This window comes from Sminthopsis crassicaudata, chromosome 3, assembly GCF_048593235.1.
Source record: "Sminthopsis crassicaudata isolate SCR6 chromosome 3, ASM4859323v1, whole genome shotgun sequence".
Lineage (NCBI taxonomy): Eukaryota > Metazoa > Chordata > Mammalia > Dasyuromorphia > Dasyuridae > Sminthopsis > Sminthopsis crassicaudata.
In genome coordinates this window covers 267,811,580-267,826,663 of record NC_133619.1, presented here as the reverse complement: position 1 = coordinate 267,826,663, position 15,084 = coordinate 267,811,580, and positions in this window count along the sequence as shown.

The following is a 15,084-nucleotide window of genomic DNA, read 5'->3' as shown; positions in this document are numbered from 1 at the left end:
CAAAATTATCTATTTTACACCCTCCTTCCTCGTAATCATCTCTATCACTTGTGTGGTCATAAACTCTTCCTTTAACCATATATCTGAAAGGTAAATGTTTCAAGGCTCCACTAATTTACTTATGATATCACCCTTTATGGCTAAATCATTTACCCATTCTGACTTTGTTTTGATATGTTGTGTGAGCTGTTGATCTGCATCTAATTCCTACCAAATTAATTTCTAATTTTCCCATTAATTTTGGTCAAGTGTAAGTCCTTGCCCCCAAAACTCGGATCTTTGGATTTTCAAACACTAAATTAAATGTTCATTTACTACTCTGTATTGTATTACTACCATGTATCTCATTATTCTACTGCTTCAGCACTCTATTTCTTATCCAGTGCCAGAGTATTTTGATGATTACTGCTTTGTAACATAGTTTGAAATTTGGTGCTGCTAAGCTTCATATTTTAAAAACTGACTTTTTCATATTCTTGACCTTTTGATATTTTCTAATATAGCTCTATAAAATATTTTTGGTAGTTGATTGGTATGCCACCAAATAAGAAAATTAATTTAGGTCAAACTGAAATTTTTATTATACTGACTTAGCTTACTCATGAGCACCTAATACTTCTTGAGTGTTTTATATCCATCTTTATCTGGGTAAAAAAGTGTTTTGTAGTTGTGTTTATATAATCCCTGGGTTTGTCTTGGCAGGCAGTTTTTTGCATTGTCTACAATTATTTTAGGTGAGATATTTCTTTCTTTGGAAATGCTAATTATTTATTTTACTCTGCAAATTTGCTAAGAATATTACTTGTTTCAACTTTTTTTTTTTAAACTTGATTCTTTAGGATTCTTTAAGTATACTATCATATCATCTTTAAAGAATTATAACTTTAATAAACTGGGAAAACATTTTTACATTCAAAGGTTCTGATAAATACCTCATTTCTAAAATATATAGAGAATTGACTCAAATTTATAAGAATTCAAACCATTCTGCAATTGATAAATGATCAAAGGATATGAACAGACAATTTTCAGATGAAATTAAAACCATTTCTAGTCATATGAAAAGGTGCTCTAAATTATTATTGATCAGAGAAATGCAAATTAAGACAACTCTGAGGTACCACTACACAAATTGACTAAGGTGGCAGGAAAAGATAATGATGAATGTTGGAGGAAATGTTGGAAAACTGGGATACTAATACATTATTGGTGGAGTTGTGACCTGATCTAGCCACTCTGAAGAGCAATTTGAAACTATTCCCAAAGGGTTATCAAACGGTGCATACCTTTTGATTATGCAATGTTTGTTTATTACAAACACTAAGATCTCCCAAAGAGATCTTAAAGGAGGGAAAGGGTCCCACATGTGCAAAAATGTTTGTGGCAGCCCTTTTTGTAGTGGCAAGAAAGTAGAAGCCCATCAGTTGGAGAATGGCTGAATAAGTTATGGTATATGAATATTATGCAATATTATTTTTCTATAAGATATAATCAGCAGTATGATTTCAGAAAGGCCTGGAGAGACTTACATGAACTGATGCTAAGTGAAATGAATAGAACTAAGAGATCATTGTACACAGCAACAACAAGATTATACATATTCAATTCTGATGGACATAGTTCTTTTCAGCAATGAAATGATTCAGGCCAGTTCCAATGATCTTGGATGATGATGAAGAGAGCCACCTAATCCGTAGAGTGGACTGTGGGAATATTGAATGTGGTTCACAACATAGCATTTTCACTCATTTTGTGGTTGTTTTATTTCTTGTGGTATATATTATTTCTTAAATGTTCAATAGAATTCACATATAAATCCATTTGCTCTTAAATATTTTAAATTAGGGAGCTGATTGATGGCTTGTTGTACTTTTTTCTTAATTTAAATTAATTTTATTTAAAAAAAAAAACAGAGAAAGAAAAACAAAATAAAACCAAACAAAAGAGAACATTGTTATGTGCCCAGTAGAACATCAGGGAGGATTCAAAATGTATAACAACAAATTACCAGTTCAAGAAATTATATATATTAGTAAAAGAAATTATATTCATGAATGTCCATCTTTTTTTTACACATACATACACACTTACACCTCACCCCTCCACATATCTTTCCTATCCCTGCTGACTCTGCTTTAATTCTGCTCTTTAATTTGCCTTGCCATTACTTAACCTCCCACCCCTTGTTTTTCCCTCACCCTTTACTTCCCGTTCATCCATCCTTCCCCCCTTATTTTTTTTATAGATTTTGGAAGGTGCCATACCCTTCATTGTATGTATGCAGTATGACTATTTAACCCATTTCTGAGTAGGTTTTCATAACTATGAGCTCTCCTTCTCCCTCTAATGATTCTGTGTCTATTCTTTATTTGTACCTCATTTTCATAACATGATTATTATTTTTATCTTAATTCTGTCCCGATCATTCTTTTGAACTACCCTATAGTTGATGTCAATTTTAAACACATTACATTTCTTATGTAAAAAAAAATGAATGATTTGTCCATGTGAAGTTTCTTGAAATGTATCTTTGATATTGATATTTTCTATTAAGTTCGTGTTTGGTTAATAGAAAGTCCTGAAAATCTGCAATGTCCATTTTTTTCTCATTTAATATTTTAGATAATTTTGCTAGATATAATATTTATTACCTCAAACCTAGTTCTTTTGATTGTCAGTAAATATGATTACAGGACCTGTGGTCTTTTATTGTGGCTGCTGATAAGCCTTGCACAATTCTAATTGTAGCTCCAACATATTTGAATTGTTTTTTCTTGTTTCTTGCAATATTTTATCTTTGATCTGGGAGTTTTGAAATTTGGGGACCTTGTTGAAATGGAGTTTAATTATTTTTTTCTATTTCTACTTTCCCTCCATGTTCTATCACTCCAGGAGAATTTTCTTGGATTATTTCTTGCATCATTGTGTTAAAGTTCTTTTTTTGACCACATTTTTTAGGCTGTCTAATTATTCTTATGTTTTCTCTTCTTGATCTGTTCTCCAGATCTGTTATTTTTCTTATGTTTCACATTCTGGTTTTTTTTTTTTTTTTCATTCTTTATAATCTGCTTTGGTATTTCTTGGTCTCTCATAGCTTCACTTTGCCCAATCTAATTTTCAAAATTATTACTTTCATCTTTGACATTCTGTATCTTCTTTTCTAGTTGGTTAACTGTTTTTTTATATAATATTCTTGTTTTTCTTGGATGGTTTTTATTTTGTTTTGTTTTTGTTTTAACTTTTTCTCAATATGTTTCATTTGATTTTTAAATTGCTTATTGAGTACTTCCTTCTGTAAATTCTCTCTGGGCAGGGAGCCATTTCATGTTATTCTTAGGAGTAGAAGCTTTTTTTTTTTTTCTCTTCAATTTCCTCCTCTAAAGATGAACCCTGGTCTTCCTTGTTCCCATCGTAAGTTTTTATAATGGGGTTCTTTCTTCTTTGCCGGTTCATTTTTTTTTTTTTTTTTAATAAGAGGTAGTAATGTAAGCCCCTCTAATCCCGGGGTGGGGACATGGTGTTTCTGGTTTTATTTCAGCTCTCCTCTCTGACCTGGAACTCCAAATCAAGAACTCTACCCTGCAGCAATTGCCTGAAGCCAATTCCCTCACCCTCTGTTTCTGCATTCTCTGTGCAGGCTCCTTCTGATCCAGTGCCTTGTCTCTGTAGCACAACTGGAGCTGGTATTCCTGATCCCCCGAGGTTCACTCAATCTTTCCGAACTACACAAACATTTCAGGAGGTGAAAGTTTCTGTGGTTCCTGCTGAGACTCCAGCCACACCCAGATAGCCCCAGGACTCTCCAATTGGTGTTTCTGTGAAACTAGCCTGGAGATTTTTGCACTTGTCACAGGTTAATCCCTGGCCAGGGGTCTTTTTTTCAGTGGTACCTGGAGGATCCCGTCTTGATTTTTCACCAGTCTATATTTGCCTTGAGGTGAAAATTTGCTCCATTTTATGAGGGAAATCTGGGGAGTTTGAAATTTATCAACTTTACTGCTTTATCTTCTCAGATAGAGTTACGCAAGTATTTTATTTCTTCTTGTGTTAATATAGGCAAAGATGGGACAGTCCTCTTTCATGACATTTTTGTCTTGTCTGTGTCTCTGTGCAGAATGAATGTGTCATGTTTGTTCTGTGACCTAGATTTTGTTACCTGGGAAAGATTTAAAATGCAATCATCAGCAAGAAGAAACCTCTATGGTGTAGTTAGAATGCTGGAGAAATTTTTTTAAAAAAACTTAACTTTTTGTGAACTTCAGCTGTGGCAAGTTGAGGGCTACACAAAAAAAGTTAGTTAATTAAAATTAAAATAACATCTTAGCAGATTCTCAAAGTTTTGAGAGCAATGATTAGGAAGTTTAGTAATTTTAAGATGGCAAGAAAAATTCCTGAAACTTTGGGGATAATTTCAAGAATTTATTCCATCTAAAAGAAAAAAAAAAACCCAACAACAAACTAAGTAAATAGCAATTTTTTGCTAACTTCCTTCTTTGACTCCTATCTTGTCCTAAGTCCCCTTCTGCTCCTTTGGGAAAGCACTCCAGAAGGTATTAAGGGACCCTCTCCACTCCATCCTTGAGTGTAACTCAGTTGTGAGGATTGCTAATAAGATCAATATAGACCAAGTCCCTCTGTTTGCTAACTCCTCTCCCCTCAGATCAGATTAATAAAAGAGAATATTAAAGTACTGTAGGGAAACAAATTCTGCCTCAATTGTAGAAATAGGGGAAGCAACTGTGGGGATGCCAAATAACCTTGCCCAAAACCTCCACAACCCAGCTTGGGGAAATGGATGGAGTGGAGATTAAGGCCCATGGCCAGCATTCCCTGAACCCTGGCACCTGGAACTACCATGAAAGGGAGATCCTGACACCAGTCATTCCACTCTTGAGAAGAATATGGGTGCCCCTGGCAGCACCCAGCATGGCAGTGTGAGGTGAGAAATCCAGTTAGCCTCTACATTTGGTAAACCCACCATTCTCTATTTTAGTTGTGTATATGTATTAGCTATGTAATTTATGACAAATTATTTTATCTCTGCCCAGTTTTCTGATTTGTAAAGAGAAATAATAATTGTGGTGAAGATCACATAATTGCAAAAGTACTTAGTATAAAACATGTAGGAATGTTAACTGTTTTATTGGATATAATTGCTTCATATTTGAGAACTTTTGGGGTTTTTAGATGTGACCAACAGATCGATGATTTTTATGTGTGTGCAAAATAATTTGGAAATTTGTTTGAGATATGATAGTAAAAGCAATCTTAAAGGAGCACTGGTAGTATTAACAGAAGATTTAAGAGTTTGGGGAGTTTTAGAAATACAGAAAAGCAGTTTGTTACTACTTTAAAAACTAAATATAGTCTGCTTTTAAGTTATCCAGAATCAGACTTCTGAGAGCCCTGTCAGTTAAAACTAGCACCTTAGCCCTTTTTCCTGCCTCATAAAAGAGAAATGATTTGCATGAATTGGAAAACAACCAAATGTCAATTCACTTTGTCTAGCACATTTAACCAGAATTTAGGGAATCTCAGTAATTAAAGTTAAGTCCATTTTAAAATCTGTTCTATCTCAATTTTAAAAGTTGTCTTTTTTCTCCCTAAAACAAAAGGAAAATTTATTTAAGGAAATAGAAATTATAGCTAAGACTATTTGACTAATAGGAAAATTCTAAAATTGGTAACTAAGTTATTTGGAGTTTTTGTCATCATCATAAACCTAAAATTGATAATTATTGTGTGTGGAACAAGATGGATGAGGTGAAATTCTTATCAGTTAACCTTTAAGTGTGAGGTGTGCAACATCTTTTCCCCTTCACAGAGTGGGGAGAAATATCAAACATCACAGCCCATGAAAATGCTAAGAATAGTTGGGAGGGGCAAAGCAAGCTCAGTCCCTTCCCTGGGATCTATGTCAACTCTCCTCTAATTTCTAAGCTTGCCAGTTTTCTTGAAACCATCAGGATAAGCAAGATCATCAGCCCTGAGAAATGAGCCTTTTTAGTTTACTAAGAATTTATAAGCTTGCCTAATAATTGATCTTTTGTACCAGAATGAGTTTAGACAAATAAAACATGTTAAGTACATACTATGTGTGTAAGTCGTGGTAAACTTAAAAAAAACATATTTAGCCTTAAACTGCAATTAATAGAATTTGCTATTAGAGACAAAATTCTTGGCACTGTAATTGAATTGAATGCCTGATCATTATGTCAGTAACCCACCATTCAAGAGAAAGGCCATAAGTTGCTCAGAGGAATGCCTTCTTGAACTGTCACAGGTGGATGTCTTATTTGGGCAAGAGCTGGGGGGACAACCTTGTTTAAGGTGGGATCTTTCTGACTCAGTTTCTCAGTTCTGTTTCTTTGTTTCCTACCTGATTATTCCTGAGTCTGGTTATGAGGTGGAATTGTTATTTCACAATCGGCTGTCAAATAGATCTAAGATATCTTAACCTGTCATGTGGGTGTGCTCAGACTGAAGCCTGAAAGATCTGTTTTGATGCTATTATAATAATTTGATGCTTTTCCTCTTATAACAAAATTCTATATTTCTTCTCTCTCTCTCTCTCTCTCTCTCTCTCTCTCTCTCTCTCTCTCTCTATATATATATATATATATATATATATATATATATATATATATTCCATATATTCTATTATATATAAGTGGTGAGACAAGCCCACTTAAGATTACGTTACCACCTCCACTCTGCCTGGTGAAGAAAATGAATTACACCTCCAAGGAAATCCTTACTAAACTGTGCCTGGAGACTCAAGAAAATTGGGGTGAAGAATCTCCCCATTAGGAAGAACCATATAAGGTCATTCTGACTTCTCTAACTTCAGTCAAACTCGAAAATTTCCCCAGCTGGACTCAGGTTTCTAGAATTAAAAGTGCTGCTTCTGTTACTTCTCCTTCAGACATTCCTGAATATTCCTGTAAACCCACAGAAGACCTGAAACTACTTTTTTTCCCCAGGATTCCTGTAAACAAACTGGATAGAGAAGGGTAAAATTGTCTGTATCTCTTCCTGACTCTAGCTTTCTTTCCTGTTATTTTCCACTTTTTCCAGATGTACCTTTAACAACACTCTGAGGATGAGAGTTTGCTCCTACTATTTTTTTCTCCAGCTCTCTTGGTCACTCCATGGGTCCCTGTCACTGGGGAGATAACTTGGAAGAAAAGATATCTTACACACATAATAATTTCAAAATTATTCTGGCAAACTCACTTATAATGCTTCTACTCCACATTTCCTGAAGTTTCTTCATAACCTCCTGGGAACTAACATTCTTATTGGTTGATTTGTTTCCTTCAGACTCTAAGCTATAAACTTCCAAATATTTTGCTCATCCTGAATACCATTGGCTAACTGATTCTAATACTCAGCATCCCTCTAAATGCTGCTGCCTCCACCTTCAAGTCACTTGGTTTCTCTCTTCAGTCTAGACCCTACTAGACAGGAACAGCTCTACACTCCTTGTCAGCATAAAGCAGTTCCAGAAGATGAGATCTCCATCCCTTTGTTCCAAATGAATTTGGGCTACAAACTGCTTGAGAGGAGAAATGATGTAATATAGCCTCTAGGGGGAGACAGAAATAATTTTAAGGTCTCCTAACCTTAGGGTGCTTCTGTTCTAACAATCTGTCAATCATTCTAAATCTTTTGGTTTTGGAATCTGTGATCCTGAGGCCTTCTAATCTAAGAATTCTGTTGTTCTGTCAATGATTATACAAGTCCTCTGGCCTAAGAATATAATAATATTTCTTCCATTAGACTTTAGGGAACATATGTTAGTGATCCTGAAACTATTGTTCTCTAACAATTTGTCAATGATTTCAGTTCTTCTGGCCTTAGAATAGTCCTACAAACATTACTGTCTGTTGGTCAATGATAATCAAATTCTTGAGACCACTTCTTGGCTCTATCTCTAAGCCATAAAACTAGAACATCAATGACATGAACTGGATAAATGTCTTTTTGCTCCAGGGTTCTTTGCTAAACTCTTGGACTTTAGCCTACTTCAATTGGTGATACAATTATAATAAACTTTGCTCCTTGATTTGGATATGGGTACAATCCTGCAAATTCTTTTGAGACACCTCATGATACTGGTTTGGGACCCCAATCTTGACACTCTGAGAGAGAAAAATTGAGGTTCCTTGCTGCTTAGTTTTATTATCTATTTCTTGCTATAACTCTTAAGTTTTGCTTTAAGAATTTAGATGATTAAAAAAAAGAGAAACAAAAAATTTTGGATGCTATGCCACTTGGTGCATATGTTTATTATCGATAATACTTCATTGTCTATGTTGTCTTTTAGCAAGATATAATTTCTTTTCTTCTTTTTCTTTCTCTCTCTCTCTTTTTTTTTTTGCTAAGCCCACTAGAAGCTAGTTCTTTGTCTCTGCCAGGTTTCAGCCTCTAGCCAGCACAAAGGTAGAAGATGGAATGAATCTGTCTCTTCCTCCAAGAGCTTCTAGTGGGCTTCTCCTTTCTGGACCTGGCAGCTTGTCTTTATATGTTCCACATTGAGTATAAATCAATCATCATGTTACTAGGAAACCATTATTTGTTGTAGGATTAAATTAATGCTAAAACTAGATTTAACCACTATCTCTTCAATTCCACTTACTTAGCACTGTGTAAGAATCCTAACACCTAAGAAGCCCACAGAAGATTCCTAGGTGCATGGAAGCTACAATGCTTTGATTCTCCGCTCCAGCTTCTTGCCCTGGTCTCCCTATGCTGCAGTATGAGTTTGGCAGACTGACTGAAACATATACATTCTGAAGTTCTTCCAAGGTATCTTCTTCTAGAAATGTGTTGTACTCCAAATATTTGCTGATTCTTTGACTTCACTAGACTAGAGGCTTCATCTGCTACTGGTTTGAGAGAAGCTTGGAGGAGGTTACAGAGAGTCATGTCTGCTCATGTCTGCTCTCCCACATCTTGGCTCTGTCCTGTAACACCCATTTTAAATATGAATCCACTCTCCCCAGGAACTAAAATTGTAGAAGGGAGAAGTATCTCCTGATTTAAGATTCTGTTACATTATGAGGGTTGCTATATCTTCTCAGTAAATAGCTCTTTGCAAAAGCTAATTGCAAAGATAGAGGGTTCCTCTGTGTCTTGGGAGATCTTTTGAAGGTGGAGTCAGAATTCTGTGGGAATAGATGTATAAAATTAACCTGTAGAGAAAAGATGGCTATCGAATATGGGAAGTGCATTCTAAACTCACAATTTTGGCCAAAACAGTGTTTTGCCTCATCAACCATGTGATAGATGGTCTCCTGGGAAAGGAAATGAGTGCCATCTTCTGGAGAGCAAGAAAAATTGCAGGAAGAGAAACAGCATACTGAATTCTGTGGCAATGACAAAGATTACCTCAAACAAACCTTCTTTTTAATTTTGCTTTTATTTTTCCATTTCCATTTATCATTCTGCTTTCTCACATGTACATTTAAAACAATTTTTTTACATTTGTTTTTTAAACTTTGAATTCCAGTGGAAGCTAGATGGCTAGAGCACCAGCCCTAAAGTCAGGAGGACCAGAGTTCAAATGTGACCTCAAACACTTAATACTTTCTACCTGTTCTACCCTGAACAAGTCACTTGACCCCATTTGCCTTACCAAAAAACAAAAAAATCCACAACCTCCCAAATACTTGTGAGTTTTAGATTCTCTTCATTCTTCCCTCTCTATACACCACATTGAAGTTATGCAAAACATTTCCGTAAGTCATATTGTGAAAGAAAATATAGATTCTCCCCCCAAAAAACCCTCAATAAAGATAAAGTTTAAAAAGTATGCTTCAGTATTCTCTGAGTATGGATAGTATTTTCCGTCATAAGTTCCATTAGAGTAATCTTGGACCATTACATTGTTGAGACTAGCAAAGTCTTTCACATCCCTCAACATTGCTATTATTCTGTACATAGTATATTTTACTTTACATGAACTCATAGAAGACTTTTGAGGTTTTCCTGTGAGCATTCTGTTTACCACTTCTTATAGAATAATAGAATTCCACTATAACAATTTATCACAATTTATTCAGTCATTTCTCAATTGATGGGCGTCCCTTCAATTTCCAATTTTATTCCTCAGTAATATTTTATTTTTCCAAATATACATAAATTCCAAATTCATTTTTATAAGATTTTCCAAAATTTTCTCCCTCCTTCCCTTCCCTCCCTTCTTCCCAAGATAGCAAGCAATTTGATATAGGTTAAACATACAAGTTCTTCCAAACATATTTCTATCTTTATCATATTGTACAAGAAAAAATTACACCAAAAGGGAAAAAATGTGAAAAAGAAAAAAACAAACAAACAAAAATAGGTAAAAATACTATGCTTCCATCCTTATTCAGTTAACATAGTTCTCTCTCTCTCTCTGAATGCAGATGACATTTTCCATCCCAAATCTATTGGAATTGTTTTGAATCATCACATTGCTGAGAAGTGCCAAGCCCATTACAGTTGATCATCACATATTCCTGGTATTGCTGTGTACAATGTTCTCCTGGTTCTGCTCACTTCATTTAGCATCAATTCATGTAAATATTTCCAAGCTTTTCTGAAAGCAACTTGCTCATCATTTCTTATAAAACAACAATATTCCATTACATTCATATACCATAACTTATTCAGCCATTATCCAAATGGAAGCCATCCATTCATTTTCCAATTCTTCTCCCTGAGAAAAAAAGCTGCTATAATTTTTTTTACATAAGGGTCTTTTTCCTTTTTTATATATTCTTTTCGGGATACATATCTAATAGGGGTATTGTTAGATCAAAGGGTATGCATCCTTTTATTATCTTTGGACATGATTCCAAATTGCTCCACACAATGGTCAAATAAGTTTACAATTCCAACATCAATATATTAACATCCCCCTTTCCCACATTCCCCCCTAACATTTGTCAATTTCCTTTTGTGGCCCATTAATTCATCTAATAGGTATACGGTACCTCAGAATTGTAAAACAAAGTTATGAATCTTGACCCTAGACGAGGTCACATAACTGAATGTGAGGGTCACAAAAATTTAATGAAAGGTATCAAATTTTTTTTCATTTAAAATTATTTTTAAAGAATTGTCTATATTAGGTATGTTTTTTATATTTATTTTATTTAACTAATGCTGACAAAATGGTTAAACAACTCAGTTCAATAAACATTTATTAACCTATGGTTATGGATAGGATTAACAAGTATTTTACCCTATGTCCATGAGATTTTTCTTTTACTGGTTTTTTTCCCATTCTTTTCTTAGAAGGTCTTCCTGATGAACTCATCCAAGATAAGGAAATTGAGATCCCAAGACATGTTAAGTGACTTGTCCAAAGTCATGCAAATCATAAACAGCAGGATACAAATTCCTATCCAAACTGTCTGATTCCAAATCTGGAAACCTTTGTACTAAAGTATGAAATATTTTGCCAAGATTTAATTCTTTATATAAAATCAAATAAGTATATCAATCTCATTAGTATGCAAATTTGCTTTTATCTTAAATAAATGTTAAAAATTATATGTTTATCAATGATTTTCTTTAAAATAAATTTCTTCATGATTTCTTACCAGCAAATATTTTATCTGTACATTTTTTTTCCTGAGGCAATTGGGGTTAAGTGACTTGCCTAGGGTCATACAGCTGGGAAGTGTTAAGTGTCTGAGGCCACATTTGAACTCAGGTCTTCCTGACTTCAGGGCTGGTGCTCTATCCACTATGCCATCTAGCTGCCCCCTATTTTATGTACCTATATACTGAGGCAAAAATTTCTCTGTCAAAAAGCAGTAGAGTGGAAATTGTTTAAGAAGCCCTGACCTAAAACAAGTCACATTACTATCAGAGAAGACTTTATAGAAGAAGACGTGTGGAAATTCAGCATGGAAAATGGAGTCAGAAAAAGTAACATGCTCTGAGCAGAAATAACAGTGTCAATAAGGGTAGGGATGTAAGAATATAGGACAGTTTGAAGGGCAATGAGAAGTCTGCTTTAGCAAGAGAACAGAAATCAAAGGTAAGGAGAAAAGGAATAGTCACCAGTCAAATATTATAGCATATCAGTGGAAATGAAATTACAAATGCAATGTTGAGGGTAAAATCAAGATAATAGAGCAGAGAAAGTGATGAATTGGGTTCTCTCAGTAGTCCCCTCTATCAAAATATGATATGAAGTACTGGTAATGTGTATTACTTAGCTCCAGTCAGGAGGGATGTACAATACATGATGTTTATTATAAAAGTAGATATAAATGCCAAGAGCCAGGGATGGTACTGGCCAAGAAATAATGGAAGCTGTCTGCCAAAAGCTCTCTGTATTTACAGGGGCATGGGATTGTCCCAGTAAGGTCTAACCAAATAGTGGGTTCCCTTGGGCAGAGTCAGGCAGACTTCCCCCTTTCTCTAGCAAGTCAGCCTTAGTGACCAAGCTGGTTGATCTGCTCTAAGAGACTGTCTAGCCAGTGAATAAACCACAATTTTTAAAATATTAGTTTAGGTAGTAAGTAGGGGGCTAGCTAAGTTATCTATTGAAACCTATGTTTGAGAGAAAAACCCAATGGGTATTGATTTTGACTATGCAAAACATGTATGCTCTTCCTTTTCCTCCTCCTGTTCCATCTTTTTCTTCCTCTTCCTGCTCTTCTTTCTCCTCCACTTCTCTCTTTCCTCCTTCACTTCCTCCTCATTATCCTCCTGCTCCTCCTTTTCCTTCTCATCCTCTTTGTCCTCTTCGTCCTCCTCCTCCTCCTCCTCCTCCTCCAGGTAGGGGTAGCAATAATAATCTCAGAAAAAAGAAAAGTAAAAATAGGTCTAATTAAAAGAGATAAGCAGAGAAACTATCTTGCCCACAGACTATGAAGTAATATCAATAGTAAACATCTATGAACCAAACAGTATACCATACAAATTCCCCTCTCAGAGCTAGATAAAACACAAATAAGAAAGAAATCAAGAAGATGCATAAAATTTTAGAATAAGTGGATATAAAAACTCTTGAAAAAATTGAAAGGGAATAGAAAGGAGAATATTGTTTATGGCACCTTCACAAAAAAATGACCATATGTTAAGGGATAAAATCCTCCCAACTAAATCCAGAAAGGAAGAAATATGAAATACAATCTTTTTAGACCACAATACAATGAAAATTATATTTAATAAAGGGTGGCAAAACAAAGATTAAAAGTTAATTGGAAACAAATTTATTCTTAAAAATGAGTAGATCAAAGAATAAATAATAGAAACAATAATTTAATTAAAAAATAAACAGTGGTTCACCATTCCAAAATCTGTGGGATGCAGCTAAAGCAGAACTATGGGGAAAGTTTATATCTCCAACTATATATGTTAATAAAGAAAGGGAAGATCAATAAATTGAGCATGGAACTAAAAAAAAAAATAGAAAAGAAAAAACTTTAAATCTCCAATTAAATACCAGAATGAAAATCTTGAAAATCAAAGGAGATGTTAACAAAATTGAAAATTAAAAACTGAATAAAATTGGGAACTAGTTTTATTAAAAAAAAAACACAGATGAAAAAGATGAAACATTAGTTAATTTGATTTCAAAAAGACAGAAGAAAACTAAATTGCCAGTATCTAAAAGAAAAGGATAAACATATCACTAGTGAAGATGAAATTAAAGCAACTTTTAATGTTATTTTACTCAATTACAAGACATTAAAACTGACAACTTAAGTGAAATGGATGAACATTTATAAATCTATAAATTACTCAGATTAACAGAAAAAGAAATAGAATACTTAAACACTTATCATAGAAAAAGAAATTAAAGCAAGCTCCTTAAGAAAGAATTCCCAGAATTGAATGGATTTACAAGAAAATTTTACCAAACATTTAAGAAACATTGAATCCCTATGTAACATAATCTATCTGAAAAATAGGTAAAAAAGGAATTCTTCCAATTCCTTTTATAACACAAAAATGCTTTTTAAGCATAGAAAAGAAACAACATCAACAACAACAAAAACTATAGGCCATTGTAATAATAAATATCAATGCAAAAAAACCCATTAGCAATTAAATTATATCAGTCCATCACAAAGATGTATGGCCACTATGACCAAGTAGAATTTATACCAGAAATGTAGGAAAACCATCAGCATAGGCAAAGAAGAAACAAAATTAGTAATCTTTCTAGGTGATATAATTGAATACTTAGAGAATCACAGAGAAGTAACTTAAAAACTAATTGAAACAATTAACAACTTTAGCAAAGTTGAAGAATATAAAATGAATTCACAAAAATCACCAGCCTTTTTGTATATTATCAATAAAACAGCAAGAAATTCCATTTAAAATGATTGTACACAATACAAAATACTTGCAAGTTAATCTGCTAAGACAAACCCAGCTATTATATGCATACAATTATAAAACAATCTTCACATAAAGAAAGGCCTAAATAATTGGAGAAATGTTAATTGTTCATGGGTAGCAAAGACAATATAATAAAAATGACAGTTGTTTACCTAAGCTAATTAGTCAGTGACACACCAATCATACTACCAAAAATTATTTTTTAGAGCTAGGGGAAAAAAGTTGGAAGAAGAAAAAAATCAAGAATATCAAGGAAATTAATGGAAAAAAAGATATTAAGGATGCAGGCCTAGCAGTACCAGATTTCAAACTATATATATCATGATAATCTTCAAAATAATATAACTTATAGAGTGATGGACCAGTGAAATAGATTAGGTACACAATATTCAATAGTAAATGAGCATAATAATCCAATGTTAAATCCAGATATCCCAGAAGTCAATATGTGACAAAAATTTCTGGGAAAATTAGAAAGCAGTTTGGCAGAAACTAGGCATAGACCAACTTTTCACACTATATACCAAGATAAGGTCAAAATGGATAAAGGATTTACACATAAAGGGTGATATCTGAATAAGTTAGGGGAGCATGGGGAAAATGTACCTGTCACATTTATGAATAAAGGAAGATTTATGACCAAACAAGAGATAGAGAAGATTAAGGAAAGTAAAATGAATAATTTTGCTTATAGGAAACTAGAAAGCTTTTACAGAAATAAAA